Genomic DNA, 13,356 nt, shown 5'->3' with positions numbered 1-13,356 from the left:
GGCCCTGCGATTCAGGCTCTCGCCCACCGGGCCTGCGATTCAGGCTCTCGCCCGCATGGCCTGCAATTCAGCCTCTTGGCCATGGGGCCTGCGATTCAGGCTCTCGCCCGCCGGGCCTGCGATTCAGGCTCTCGCCCACAGGGCCTGCAATTCAGCCTCTTGGCCATGGGGCCTGCGATTCAGGCTCTCGCCCGCGGGGCCAGCGATTCTGGCTCTCACCCGCAGGGCCTGCGATTCAGCCTCTCGGACATGGGGCCTGCGATTCAGCCTCTTGGACATGGGGCCTGCGATTCAGCCTCTCGGACATGGGGCCTGTGATTCAGGCTCTTGGACATGGGGCCTGCGATTCAGCCTCTCGGACACCGGGCCTGCGATTCAGCCTCTCGGACACGGGGCCTGTGATTCAGACTCTCGGACACGGGGCCTGTGATTCAGCCTCTCGGACACCGGGCCTGCGATTCAGCCTCTCGGACACGGGGCCTGTGATTCAGGCTCTTGGACATGGGGCCTGCGATTCAGCCTCTCGGACACCAGGCCTGCGATTCAGCCTCTCGGACACCGGGCCTGCGATTCAGGCTCTCGGACACGGGGCCTGCGATTCAGGCTCTTGGACACGGGGCCTGTGATTCAGCCTCTCGGGCACGGGGCCTGCGACTCAGCCTCTCGGACACGGGGCCTGCGATTCAGGCTCTCAGACACGGGGCCTGTGATTCAGGCTCTTGGACACGGGGCCTGCGACTCAGCCTCTCGGACACGGGTCCTGTGATTCAGGCTCTCGGACACGGGGCCTGTGATTCAGGCTCTCAGACACGGGGCCTGTGATTCAGCCTCTCGGACACGGGGCCTGTGATTCAGGCTCTCGGACACGGGGCCTGTGATTCAGCCTCTCGGACACGGGGCCTGTGATTCAGGCTCTCGGACGCTGGGCCTGTGATTCAGCCTCTCGGACACGGGGCCTGCGATTCAGACTCTCGGACATGGGGCCTGCGATTCAGGCTCTCGGATACAGGGCCTGTGATTTAGGCTCTCGCCCGCGGGGCCTGTGATTCAGGCTCTTGGACATGGGGCCTGCGATTCAGCCTCTCGGACACCGGGCCTGCGATTCAGCCTCTCGGACACGGGGCCTGTGATTCAGACTCTCGGACACGGGGCCTGTGATTCAGCCTCTCGGACACCGGGCCTGCGATTCAGCCTCTCGGACACGGGGCCTGTGATTCAGGCTCTTGGACATGGGGCCTGCGATTCAGCCTCTCGGACACCAGGCCTGCGATTCAGCCTCTCGGACACCGGGCCTGCGATTCAGGCTCTCGGACACGGGGCCTGCGATTCAGGCTCTCGGACACGGGGCCTGTGATTCAGCCTCTCGGGCACGGGGCCTGCGACTCAGCCTCTCGGACACGGGGCCTGCGATTCAGGCTCTCAGACACGGGGCCTGTGATTCAGGCTCTTGGACACGGGGCCTGCGACTCAGCCTCTCGGACACGGGTCCTGTGATTCAGGCTCTCGGACACGGGGCCTGTGATTCAGGCTCTCAGACACGGGGCCTGTGATTCAGCCTCTCGGACACGGGGCCTGTGATTCAGGCTCTCGGACACGGGGCCTGTGATTCAGCCTCTCGGACACGGGGCCTGTGATTCAGGCTCTCGGACGCTGGGCCTGTGATTCAGCCTCTCGGACACGGGGCCTGCGATTCAGACTCTCGGACATGGGGCCTGCGATTCAGGCTCTCGGATACAGGGCCTGTGATTTAGGCTCTCGCCCGCGGGGCCTGCGATTCAGGCTCTCGGACGCTGGGCCTGCGATTCAGGCTCTCAACCGCGGGGCCCATGATTCAGGCTCTCGGACGCTGGGCCTGCGATTCAGGCTCTCGGACACGGGGCCTGTGATTCAGCCTCTCGGACACGGGGCCTGCGATTCAGGCTCTCGGACACGGGGCCTGTGATTCAGGCTCTCAGACACGGGGCCTGCAATTCAGGCTCTCGGACACCGGGCCTGCGATTCAGGCTCTCGGACACGGGGCCTGTGATTCAGGCTCTCGGACACGGGGCCTGTGATTCAGGCTCTCAGACACGGGGCCTGTGATTCAGGCTCTCGGACACGGGGCCTGTGATTCAGGCTCTCGGACACGGGGCCTGTGATTCAGGCTCTCAGACACGGGGCCTGTGATTCAGGCTCTTGGACATGGGGCCTGTGATTCAGGCTCTCGGACATGAGGCCTGTGATTCAGGCTCTCGGACACGGGGCCTGTGATTCAGGCTCTCGGACACGGGGCCTGCGATTCAGGCTCTCGGACACCGGGCCTGCGATTCAGGCTCTTGGGCACGGGGCCTGCGATTCAGACTCTCGGACACGGGGCCTGTGATTCAGACTCTCGGACACGGGGCCTGTGATTCAGGCTCTCGGACACGGGGCCTGCGATTCAGGCTCTCGGACACGGGGCCTGTGATTCAGCCTCTCGGACACGGGGCCTGCGATTCAGGCTCTCGGACACAGGGCCTGTGATTTAGGCTCTCGCCCGCGGGGCCTGCGATTCAGGCTCTCGGACGCTGGGCCTGCGATTCAGGCTCTCACCCGCGGGGCCCATGATTCAGGCTCTCGGACGCTGGGCCTGCGATTCAGGCTCTCGGACACGGGGCCTGTGATTCAGCCTCTCGGACACGGGGCCTGTGATTCAGGCTCTCGGACACGGGGCCTGTGATTCAGGCTCTCAGACACGGGGCCTGTGATTCAGGCTCTTGGACATGGGGCCTGTGATTCAGGCTCTCGGACACGGGGCCTGTGATTCAGGCTCTCGGACACCGGGCCTGCGATTCAGGCTCTCGGACACGGGGCCTGTGATTCAGGCTCTCGGACACGGGGCCTGCGATTCAGGCTCTCGGACACAGGGCCTGTGATTTAGGCTCTCGCCCGCGGGGCCTGCGATTCAGGCTCTCGGACGCTGGGCCTGCGATTCAGGCTCTCACCCGCGGGGCCCATGATTCAGGCTCTCGGACGCTGGGCCTGCGATTCAGGCTCTCGGACACGGGGCCTGCGATTCAGGCTCTCGGACACGGGGCCTGTGATTCAGGCTCTCGGACACGGGGCCTGTGATTCAGGCTCTCGGACAAGGGACCTCTGATTCAGCCTCTCGGACACGGGGCCTGTGATTCAGGCTCTCGGACACCGGGCCTGCGATTCAGCCTCTCGGACGCTGGGCCTGTGATTCAGGCTCTCGGGCACGGGGCCTGTGATTCAGGCTCTCGGACACGGGGCCTGCGATTCAGCCTCTCACCCGTGGGGCCTGCAATTCAGGCTCTTGCCTGAGCATCCCCAATTTTAATCATCTGAATTGGCGGCTGTGCCTTCAGCTGCTTGGGGCCCTAAGCTCTTGAACACCCCCTCCCTAAACCTCTCCGCCACCCTCCTCTCTCTCTCCCTCTTTCTCTTCCTTTAATGCTCCTTTAAAGCTGACCTCTTCACCTTTCCTAAAAGCTCCTTATGTGGCTCAGTGTCATATTTTATGAACTAACACTCCGTGAAGCTCTTTGTGACAGTCTTACCCTGTTAAAGGCGCTACGTAAATGCAAGCCGTTGTTTGATGAGAGTCTTTTGGAAGCCGGGACCCTCACTGGAGGGATTCAAACATTGAGTTCCAGGAAAGACGGGCACAGATTTTCCAGGTGCCAACATGTTACCAGCAGAATTGATAAAGGGGTGGACGTATTATGATTGGATTTCCAAAAAGCTTTTGATAAAAGTCCCCCACAGGAGGTTGGTTAGCAAAATAAAAGCACGTGGGATAGGAGGTAATTTACTGGCATGGGTTAAGGGTTGGTTAACAGGAAGAAGGCAGAGAGGAGGAACGAACAGGTCATTCTTGCCTTGGCAGGGCTGTGACTAGTGGGGTACCACAAGGATCAGTATAGGGCCCCAGCTGAACACAATATATGTCAATGGGCAGCAAATGTGATAGCTTGCAGATGACCCAAAGCTCGGTGGGGATATGTGTAGTGAGGAAGACGCAAAGTGGCCTCAAGAGAATTTGGACCGACTTAGTGAGCGGGCCAGAACATGGCAGATGGAATATAATGTGGAAAATTGTGAGGTGATTCACCTTGGAAGAAGGAAGAGATGTGCAGAGTATTTCCTAAATGGTGAGAGATTAGAAAGTGGAGACGAACAAAGGGACCTGGGTGTCCTTGTCCATAAGTCACTGAAGGCTAGCAGGCTGGTGCAGCAGACAATTAGGAAGGCCCAGGGAATGTTAGCCTGGATTCGAGTACAGGAGTAGTGAAGTCTTGCTTCAATTGTATAGAAGCTTGGTTAGATCACACCTGGAGTATTGTGTGCAGTTTTGGTCCTGTTACCTCAGGAAGGCTATTATTGCCATCAAGGGAGTGCAGCAAAGGTTCACCAGACTTGTCCCGGAGATGGTGGGACTGTCTTATGGAGAGAGATCGGGCAAACAGGGCCTGTATTCTCCAGAGTTTCGAAGAATGAGAGGTGATCTCATTGAAACCTACAAAATACTTAAAGGGATAGACAGGGTAGATGCAGGTAAGATGTCTCCCTTGGTTGTGGAGTCTAGAACCAGAGGACACAATTTCAAAATAAGGGGGAAGCCACTTAGGACTGTCATGAAGCTATTATTGTATATGATATTTTGGAAAATATTTTTCTTTTAAAATAGAGGTTTAGTCTGTGGGTGTGTCTTAATTGAATTAAAGTCAGCTAGTCCGGGTGCTTTGATGGGTACTAGTTTTGATATGTGAGAGAGATAGCGTGTATTTACATTTTTTGAATAGAGCATTCAAGAAGTGGGGTGATAACGGACACCTATCCAGCAGCTACCAAGCAAAATGCTTATATTACAAATAAAATTGGTACTATGAAAGGGTTTTATTGTTGGAGAGGTTTAGTTCAGAGGTTGTTGATACAATGAGAATTAACATTCAGTGAAGCTGGTGGGTATAACTTCAGGAGTTTTAGGGTGTGCAGAGCAGAGGCAATGTGAGATCAAAAGGCAGCTGTAAACCTCCAACTGGCTCCACAGGAACCAAAGTGAAAAGAACCTCATTTTGAATGCGTAAGGTGTAAGTGCTTTGCCTGGTGTTTGGTTAAGTCTATGGGTTGTTGTTGCCTTAATGGAGATTAGTTTGGGAATTTGTTAAAAGTTATGATCATAGTAATTTGTAGCCATGTGTAAATATATTTTAACCTGTGTAAATTAGTAAAATGTTTCATTTAGTTTAATGTAAAACCTCAAGAACTGATGGCAGTAACAGTTAAAATTATAGGTTATGACAGTTGTTTAAAGTTTCTCTCTAGGGATTTTAAAGAACTCAGCTTTATCAACTGCGCCAGTCACAACAGGCCCGAGATGAGGAGAATTTTTGGACTCAGAGGGTTGTGAACCTTTGGAATTCTCCACCTCAGAGGGCTGTGGAAGATCAGTCATTGAGAATGTTTAAGGTAGAGATTGCTTCCTGATTAATAATAACGTAAAGGGTTATGGGGATAGTGTGGGTAAAAGCCATTGAAGTATTCGATCAGCCATGATAATATTGAATGGTGGAGCAGGTTGGATGGGCTGAATGGCCTTCTCCTCCTATGTTTAAGGACTTGAGAGAGGAGAGGGAGGTTGGAGATGGGGCAGTAGTTTGAATGGACGGAGGGGTCGAGGGTTTTTATTGAGGAGGGGGGGGGTGATGACAGCAGAGTCTAAGGAGAGAGGGGCAACACTTGAAGAGAGAGAGGGAGAACTGTTTACAACAGTGACCAACATGTGGGGGAAATTGGGTGGTTAGCAGTTTAATGGGGATAGGATTGAGGGAGCAGGAGGTGGGTCTCAAGGACAAGATGAACTCAGAGAGGGGGATGAGGGGAGATAGGAGAGAGACTGGAGAAAGGTGTGAGTTCAGGGATAGGGGGTTGGGTGGTGGGGGTGCAGAGGGGGGGGTGGGGTGTGGGGGGGGGTGGTGCAGTTCGGATAAAAGGAATTTTGACCTAGTGGGCTCGGACAAGGGAGGGGACATTGGAGAGGCAACTGACTGGATTGTCTCAATCTTAGTGACAAGGAAGTCCACGCAAACATACGTTCATACGAATTAGGAGCAGGAGTAGGCCACTCGGCCCCTCAAGCCTGCTCCGCCACTCAGTAACATCCGGGACTAACCTGACTGTAACCTCAACCCCACATTCCCACCTACTCCTCCCACCCCCCAACCCCCCTGATAACCTTTCACCCCTCCCCCCCCCGCCCTTGCTTATCAAGAATCTATCTTCCTCTGCCTCCATGAGCTCCTCACACTGTTCGTTGGCGATGAGGGTGGTGGGGGATTAGACCATAAGACATAGGAGCAGAAATTAGGCCATTCGGCCCATCGAGTCTGCTCCGCCATTCAATCATGGCTGATAATTTTCTCAACCCCATTCTCCCGCCTTCTCCCCGTAACCTTTGATCCTCTTACCAATCAAGAACCTATCTATCTCGGTCTTAAATACACTCAATGACCCGGCCTCCACAGCCTTCTGTGGCAATGAATTCCATAGATTCACCACTCTCTGGCTAAAGAAGTTTCTCCTCATCTCTGTTCTAAAAGGTCTTCCCTTTACTCTGAGGCTGTGCCCTCGGGTCCTAGTCTCTCCTACTAATGGAAACATCTTCCCCACGTCCTCTCTATCCAGGCCTCTCAGTATTCTGTAAGTTTCAATCAGATTCCCCCACATCCTTCTAAACTCCATCGAGTATAGACCCAGAGTCCTCAAACGTTCCTCATGTTAAGCCTTTCATTCCTGGGATCATTCTCGTGAACCTCCTCTGGACCCTCTCCAGGGCCAGCACATCCTTCCTGAGATACGGGGCCCAAAATTGCTCACAATATTCTAAATGTGGTCTGACCAGAGCCTTATAAAGCCTCAGCAGCACATCCCTGCTTTTATATTCTAGTCCTCTCGAAATAAATGCCAACATTGCATTTGCCTTCCTAACTACCGACTCAACCTGCAAGTTAACCTTAAGAGAATCCTGGACTAGGACTCCCAAGTCCCTTTGCACTCCAGATTTCTGAATTCTCTCCCCATTTAGAAAATAGTCCATGCCTCTATTCTTCCTACCAAAGTGCATGACCTCACACTTCCCCACGTTGTATTCCATCTGCCACTTCTTTGCCCATTCTCCTAACCTGTCTAAATCCTTCTGCAGCCTCCCCGCCTCCTCAATACTACCTGTCCCTCCACCTATCTTTGTATCATCTGCAAACTTAGCCAGGATGCCCTCAGTTCCTTCATCTAGAGGAAAGAAGCCCAGGTTACCTATGAATCCGAGGGTGACCCAGGGAGGGTGAGCAGGCTTAGCAGGTGTGGGTTACGCCCGATCCATGTCCAGTCTGACCTGGGTGGTGGGGGGGGGGGTGCGGTCAATGGCCAAACCAGCCGTCCGCCATATTTGTATAGGCCTGGCTCCCATAGACTTAAGGGAGTGCAGACGACGGCGGGGAAGAGAAAGGGCAATAGTTCTGTTGGGGATGAGGGCATCAAAGGTGGAGGCGAGGGTGGGATCGAGTGGATCAGTCGTTGCAGAAATGTTGTGGTGAACGGAGGGGGTCAAAGGTTGGCAGTTGGGACTTTGACAGTGCGGTTGGCTGAATTTGAGGGATGGTTTTCTTCCCCCCGCCTCCCCCCACTAAGGGGGGGGGGATACAGAAGGAGCATGGAAGAGGGATGCGGGCGGAGAGCGATACGAGGGAAGTGCTCGGAGATGGCCTCATCTGACTGATGCGATGGGACTACCGAGATGGCATGAGTTGGTATATCTGTGAAGGTGGGTTGTGGGGGGAGGTGGGGGAGCGCGTTTATGTGGAGGGAGGGTAAGAGGGCAGTAAACTCAAGCGAGGGAACGTGGTGAGTTGAGGTGGAGGTTGAAACCACTGAAGAAAAGAAGCCGTTCATTGCCAAGGCTGAGGGAGGTAAATAGTGAGGGTATCTCGATGCAATACCTGGGAGGGCGATAGAGAAGCAGCTCTTTAAATGGTAATTGAGAGGGGACAGGCCAAGGTATGATTTGGTGGTAAAAGCCGCAGCGTCATTCTGAAGGCCTTGCTGCAGCAATTGTTGGAGTGTACCGCCAGACTGGGTGGCACTGATTGAGGGAGAGAAAGAGAGAGCTAGAAAGTGGGACAGAGAAGGGAAAGCGAGCGGTCTTGTGGTGACCACAACCTGAACCGCAGGCCCCGCCGGTGACCGCAGCCTGAACCGCAGGCCCCGCCGGTGACCACAGCCTGATCCGCAGGCCCCGCAGGTGACCACAGCCTGAATCACAGGCCCCGCAGGTGACCACAGCCTAAACCACAGGCCCCACAGGTGACCACAGCCTGAATCACAGGCCCCGCAGGTGACCACAGCCTGAATCACAGGCCCTGTGGGTGACCACAGCCTGAATCACAGGCCCCAGAGGTGACCACAGCCTGAACCGCAGGCCCCAAAGGTGACCACAGCCTGAACCACAGGCCCCGCAGGTGACCACAGCCTGAACATCAGGCCCTGCAGATGACCACAGCCTGAACCACAGGCCCCGGAGGTGACCACAGCCTGAACCACAGGCCCTGTGGGTGACCACAGCCTGAACCGCAGGCCCCAAAGGTGACCACAGCCTGAACCACAGGCCCCGCGGTTGACCACAACTTGAACCACAGGCCCCGCTGGTGACCACAGCCTGAACCGCAGGCCCTGCTGGTGACCACAGCCTGAATCACAGGCCCTGTGGGTGACCACAGCCTGAATCACAGGCCCTGCAGGTGACCACAGCCTGAACCACAGGCCCCGGAGGTGACCACAGCCTGAACCGCAGGCCCCAAAGGTGACCACAGCCTGAACCATAGGCCCCGCAGGTGACCACAGCCTGAACATCAGGCCCCACAGATGACCACAGCCTGAACCACAGGCCCCGGAGGTGACCACAGCCTGAACCACAGGCCCTGTGGGTGACCACAGCCTGAACCGCAGGCCCCAAAGTTGACCACAGCCTGAACCACAGGCCCCGCGGTTGACCACAGCCTGAATCACAGGCCCCATGGGTGACCACAGCCTGAACCTTAGGCCCCGCAGGTGACCACAGCCTGAATCACAGGCCCCGCGGGTGACCACAGCCTGAATCACAGGCCCCACAGTCTGAACCACAGGCCCCGGAGGTGACCACAGCCTGAATCACAGGCCCCAAGGTTGACCACAGTCTAAACTACAGGCCCCGCAGGTGACCACAGCCTGAACTGCAGGCCCTACGGGTGACCACGGCCTGAGCCACAGGCCCATGGTCGACCACAGCCTGAATTGCAGGCACAGATTTCTCTCACTGACAGAGAGAGGGACAGTGAGGACCTGTTCCTCACTGGGGATTGGAGGGAGGGCAGGAGGGTGAGAGCTAGTCCCTCACTGGGGAGGGAGGGAGACTGAAGGCCTGTCCTCGCTGGGGGAGAGAGGGAGTGAGAATGACACCCTGTTTCCCATTGGAGGAGGGAAAGAATGTGAGGGCCTGACTCTCGCTGAGGGAGGGAGGGAGAGTGAGGGCCTGTTCCTCACTGAGGGAGGCAGGAGTGTAATGGCCTCTCCCTTATTGTGGCCTATCAGTGGGCCCTGCAGCCTGTCACCAGCTTCTTCACTGTAGCCCAAGGATGTGATTGTGAAATGGGCAGAATGAATGAAGCTGAACGAGGACCCAGGCCTTGGGCCTGCTCTTGTATGCCTGGTGTACTATGTGGCGCACAGGAAGCACTCTCAGACTGTCGCGGCGTCGAGCCCCACTCCAGAGACTTGAACCTTTCATTGAGGTCAGTGCCGAGGGAGTGCGGCACTGTCAGATGTGCCATCTCTTGGATGAGGCATTAAAACAAGGACCCTGTCTACCCTCTCCGCTGGACGTAAAAGATCCCATGGCCTCTATTCGATGAGAAACAGGAAAATTTTCCTGTGGTTGTGGAGCTAATATTTATTCTTCAACCAACATCATCAAAACTAAATTATCTGAACACTATCAGTTTTTTAAAATTAATTCTTGGGATGTATGTCTCTGGCCGGGCCAGCATTTATTGCCCATCCCTAATTGCCCCTTGAGAAGGTGATGATGAGCTGCCTTCTTGAGCCGCTGCAGTCCCTGTGGGGTAGGTACACCCACCGTGCTGTTAGAGAGGGAGTTCCAGGGTTTTGACCCAGCGACAGTGAAGGAACGGCCGATATATTTCCAAGTCAGGATGGTGAGTGGCTTGGAGGGGAACTTCCAGGTGGTGGTGTTCCCCATGTGTCTGCTGCCCTTGTCCTTCTAGATGGTAGTGGTCGTGGGTTTGGAAGGTGCTGTCGAAGGAGCCTTGGTGAGTTGCTGCAGTGCATCTTGTAGATGGTACACACACTGCTGCTACTGTGCGTCGGTGGTGGAGGGAGTGAATGTTTGTGGATGGGGTGCCAATCAAGTGGGGCTGCTTTGTCCTGGATGGTGTCGAGCTTCTTGAGTGTTGTGGGAGCTGCACTCATCCAGGCAAGTGGGGAGTATTCCATCACACTCCTGACTTGTGCCTTGTAGATGGTGGACAGGCTTTGGGGAGTCAGGAGGTGAGTTATTCACCGTGGGTTTCCCAGCCTCTGACCTGCTCTTGTAGCCACAGTATTTATATGGCTGGTCCAGTTCAGTTTCTGGTCAATGGTAACCCCCAGGATGTTGATAGTGGGGGATTCAGTGATGGTAATGCCATTGAACATCAAGGGGCGATGGTTAGATTCTCTCTTGTTGGAGATGGTCATTGTCTGACACTTGTGTGGTGTGAATGTTACTTGCCACTTGTCAGCCCCAAGCCTGGATATTGTCCAGGTTTTGCTGCATTTGGACATGGACTGCTTCAGTATCTGAGGAGTCGCGAATGGTGCTGAACATTGTGCAATCATCAGCGAACATCCCCATTTCTGACCTTATGATGGAAGGAAGGTCATTGATGAAGCAGCTGAAGATGGTTGGGCCGAGGACACTACCCTGAGGAACTCCTGCAGTGATGTCCTGGAGCTGAGATGACTGACCTCCAACAACTACAACCATCTTCCTTTGTGCTGGGTATGACTCCAACCAGAGGAGAGTTTTCCCCCTGATTCCCAGTGACTCCAGTTTTGCTGGGGCTCCTTGATGCCACACTCGGTCAAATGCTGCCTCGATGTCAAGGGCAGTCACTCTCACCTCACCTCGGGAGTTCAGCTCTTCTGTCCATGTTTGAACCAAGGCTGTAATGGGGTCAGGAGCTGAGTGGCCCTGGCAGAACCCAAACTGGGCGTCAGTGAGCTAAGCAAGTGCCGCTTGATAGCACTGTTGATGACCCCTTCCAGCACTTTACTGATGATGGAGAGTAGACTGATGGGGGGTAATTGGCCGGGTTGGATTTGTCCTGCTTTTTGTGTACAGGATATACCTGGGCAATTTTCCATATAGCCGGGTAGATGCCAGTGTTGTAGCTGTACTGGAACAGCTTGGCTAGGGGTGCAGCAAATTCTGGAGCACAAGTCTTCAGTACTATTGCTGGAATATTGTCAGGGCCCATAGCCTTTGCAGGATCCAGTGCCTTCAGCTGTTTCTTGACATCATGTGGAGTGAATCGAATTGGCTGAAGACTGGCATCTGTGATGCTGGGGACCTCCGGAGGAGGCTGAGATGGATCATCCATTGTTGCAAATTCTTCAGCCTTATCTTTTGCACTGATGTGCTGATCACTGAGGATGGGGGTGTTTGTGGAGCCTCCTCCTCCAATGAGTTGTTTAATTGTCCACCACCATTCACGATTGGATGTGGCAGGACCAGATTCTGATCTGTTGGTTGTGGAATTGCTTAGCTCTGTCTATCACTTGCTGCTTATGCTGTTTGGCATGTATGTATGTAGTCCTGTGTTGTAGCTTCACCAGGTTGCTACCTCATTTTTAGGTGTGCCTGGTGCTGCTCCTGACATGCCCTCCTGCACTCTTCATTGAACCAGGGTTGATCCCCTGGCTTGATGGTAATGGTAGAGAGGGGGATATGCTGGGCCATGAGGTTACAGATTGTGTTCGAGTACAATTCTGCTGCTGCTGATGGCCCACAGCACCTCATGGATGCCCAGTCTTGAGTTGCTCGATCTGTTCAAAATCTATTCCATTTAGCACAGTGATAGTGCCACACAACACGATGGAGGGTATCCTCAATGTGAGGGTGGGACTTTGTCTCCACAATGACTGTGCAGTGGTCACTCCTACTGATACTGTCATGGACAGATGTATCTGTGACAGGCAGGTTGGTGAGGATGGGGTCAAGTATGTTCTTCCCCCTTGTTGGTTCCCTCACCGCCTGCAGACCCAGTCTAGCAGCTATGTCCTTTAGGACTCGGGCCACTCTTGGTGATGGACATTGAAGTCCCCCACCCAGAGTACATTCTGTGCCCTTGCCACTCTCAGTGCTTCCTCCAAGTGATGTTCAACATGTAGGAACACTGATTCATCAGCTGAGGGAGGGGGTACGTGGTGTTCAGCAGGAGGTTTCCTTGCCCATGTTTGACCTGATGCCATGAGACTTCATGGGGTCCGGAGTCAATGTTGAGGACCCCCAAGGCAACTCCCTCCTGACTCTATACCACTGTGCCGTCACCTCTGCTGGGTCTGCCCTGCTGGTGGGACAGGACATACCCAGGGATGGTGATGGTGGTGTCTGGGACATTATCTGTAAGGTATGATTCCGTGAGGATGACTATGTCGGGATGTTGCTTGACTAATCTGTGAGGTAGCTCTCCCAATTTTGGCACAAACCCCCAGATATTAGTAAGGGTCGACAGGGCTGAGTTTGTTGTTCTGTACTTTTTGTGGATTGATACAGCTCGGTTTGCTTAACCCTTTCAGCGTGCAGTCAACCACATTGCTGTGGGTCTGGAGATCTTACCTTAAAGGAAGGACATTAGTGAACCAGATGGGTTTTTACAACAATCGACAATGGTTTCATGGTCATCATTAGACTTTTAATTCCAGATTGTTATTGAATTCAAATTCCACCATCTGCCATGGTAGGATTTGAACCCGGGTCCCCAGAGCATTTACTTCCTTTACCTCCCCCCTCCTCACCGTCCAAGGGCCCAAACACCCCTTTCAAGTGAAGCAGCATTTCACTTGCACTTCCCTCAATTTACTCTACTGCATTCGCTGCTCCCAATGCGGTTTCCTCTACATTGGAGAGACTAAATGCAGACTGGGTGACCGCTTTGCAGAACACCTTCAGTCTGTCCGCAAGCATGACCCAGACCTCCCTGTCGCTTGCCATTTCAACACCCCACCCTGCTCTCATGCCCACATGTCCGTCCTTGGCCTGCTGCATTGTTCCAGTGAAGCTCA

The sequence above is a fragment of the Carcharodon carcharias genome, assembly GCF_017639515.1.
Source record: "Carcharodon carcharias isolate sCarCar2 chromosome 36 unlocalized genomic scaffold, sCarCar2.pri SUPER_36_unloc_14, whole genome shotgun sequence".
NCBI lineage: Eukaryota > Metazoa > Chordata > Chondrichthyes > Lamniformes > Lamnidae > Carcharodon > Carcharodon carcharias.
The sequence above is the reverse complement of the archived record's forward strand: the minus strand, read 5'-3'. Positions refer to the sequence as shown.